Source organism: Oryctolagus cuniculus, chromosome 17 (genome assembly GCF_051225735.1).
Source record: "Oryctolagus cuniculus isolate XC-2025 breed Fujian yellow rabbit chromosome 17, ASM5122573v1, whole genome shotgun sequence".
Lineage (NCBI taxonomy): Eukaryota > Metazoa > Chordata > Mammalia > Lagomorpha > Leporidae > Oryctolagus > Oryctolagus cuniculus.
In genome coordinates this window covers 6,684,885-6,687,357 of record NC_142883.1, presented here as the reverse complement: position 1 = coordinate 6,687,357, position 2,473 = coordinate 6,684,885, and positions in this window count along the sequence as shown.

The window sequence follows — 2,473 nt, the reverse complement described above, 5'->3', positions numbered from 1 at the left end:
GTATCCGAAGGAGGCCCCACAGCCCGCAGGAGTCACCCTCTCTCCCCGTGCCCACTGCCTTCTGGGAACACGGAGCAGCTGTGTTGGAGGATGGAGGGGGTGGCTGGGTGTGACAACGGGGGTCAAAGGGCGAATATCAAGCAGGAGCGATCTGGGCAGCAGCAGCAGAGCCCTTAGGCTGTAGGCTTGAGGAGAGGGGCCCAGCTGGAGCCCTGGCCCTGCCTGTCAGAGACAGGGTCCAGCCAGTGACCCTGGTGCGGGCAGGGCCCTTGTACTGCCTGGTGAGCAGCTCTTGGACCAGGTGGATTGGCAGCTGCCGCAGGGCCAGCGCCTCGTCCGACAGCAAGCGGCACTCCCCTTTCCTTGGGGCTTGTGGTCCTGAGAGAGGCGGGCTCACCCTGACCAACCATCCTGCCAGCTAGGCCTCTGCTGCTCTGCCCAGCCAGGCACTGGCCCTGCCTGGTCATCCCAGGTTCCAATGAGTAAATTATCAAGGTTGTAGAGGGGCGGGCATTGGGCCCAGAGGTTAAGACTGCTTGGGATGCCTGGGTTCAAGTCCTGGCTCCACTCCCGATTCCAGCTCCCTGGCGATGCACACCCTGGGAGGGGACAGGTGAGGCTCAAGTAGTTGGGTCCTGCCACCCATGTGTGTGACCCAGACTGAGTTCCCGGCTGGCTTCAGCCCTCAGCCTGGCCCCGCCCCAGCTGTTGCTGGCACTTGGGTTCCGGAACGTGCCTGGGCCCGGCTCCTCCACTTACTAGCCCTGGGTGGACCAGTTCTTCTACTTGTCTCCTCTGTAAAAGGGGCCATAGCAACAGTACCGACCTCGCAGAGCGATGACAACAGGACGGCGCCTGCAAGCGGCAGCCACGACCACCCACACACCAGGCCTTCTCTGGGGGCTGTGGAGAAGGGACAGGTGGGCCTGGGCAGGGTGGGCAGTGGGACTGGCGCTGGCTCATCCCTGGGCCAGGCTGTGGAGAGGTGGCAGCCGAGACCCGAATCACTCCGAAGTAACTGCTGGCCCCTAACCCCCAGTTGTCCCAGGTAGGACAGGGGCCGCACAGAGCACCTCTAAGGTGACACGTGCTCTGCCGAGCCCTCGGTGACTCAGAAGACCCTCAGCGACTAAGGAGGGGGAAAGACCACCCCCACCCCCAGGACCCAGCCCTACCCAAGGAAGATCTGGCTCAGCCCACGTAAGTGTCCTCACTGCAAACAAAGCGACAGCTACAAAGTGGAAAACCACTGAACGAGGGCCTAATCAGAGGTGGAGAAAGCAACACTGCTCAGACAGGGGCAGGGGCCCAAGGCACCCAGCAGCCCCGGCTCTGCCTAGGCCAGTTCTCGGTCTGACTGTCCCACACCCCTTGCACGGGGCCCTGACCAAATGTTGGGAAGCGCGGCCTGCACTGTGGGCGCAGCGGGTTAAGCCGCTGCCCGCTATGCCGGCATCCCACATGGGTATCAGACGGAGTCCTGGCTGCTCCACTTCCAATCCAGCTCCCTGCTCACGAGCCTGGAAAAGCATCAGAAGACGGCTCAAGTGCTTGGGCCCCTGCACCCATGTGGGAGACCCGGATGAAGTTCCCGGCTTTGGCCTGGCCTGGCCCCTGTGACCACTTGAGGGCTGAACCAGTGGATGGAAGACCTCTCTCTCTCTGTAACTCTGCCTTTCAAATAAATACATCTTTAAAAAAAAAAAAAAAACAAACAAAAAAAAAAACAATAAAAAGCCGGGAAGCAACCAGGCCTCTCTACAGGTCCGTGGGTCTTCCAGAATGGCCAGCGCTGTCCCGACGTTTCAGCCGCTGGGGCCAGGGGCGGCCGCCTCCTCCTGGACTTTGCAGAATCGCTGGTTTGTCCGAGTGCTTTTCCCTCTGGGGAGGGCTATGCTGCGCCTGGGAGGGGCAGCCCCCCATCATCTGCCCAGGCCCCAAGTGACCGGACTTCCTCCCCCGGGTACCTTCCCGTCCCCACTGGGCTGTAGCCCCACTCCCTCCTGGGGGCCACCATCACCTCTAATGAGCCATCTAGGGGTGCAGGGACCTGGGTGCCATTTTAATTACGTCCCAGGGAGAGGACAAGCGGGCCGGCACGAAGCTCTCTGCAGAGGGTCGGGGGCGAGGGGCACAGCTCGCAGCAGGACCTGAGCCCCACCAGGGCCTGTGCAGCCCCCCCGCCCCCCGCCCCCCGCCATGTCTCTGGATTTGCTGACAAGCAGGGGCTTCAGCAGGCAGGGCCTTGGTGGCTTCTCGGAGAGATGTGAGGCAGGGGCCAGGGCAGCTGGTCCCCCAGTCCCAAGGCCCTGTTAGCACAAAGGCAGAGTAAGGTGTCTTGTCCCTGCAGGAGGGGAGTGCACAAGGGGCTGAGAGAGGAGCCGCCAGAGGCCGCTGTGGCCCCCCTCCCGGACCCTGCCCTGCCCCCACCCCACCCCACGCTCCTCTCCCAGAGCACAGACCACGCCACCGG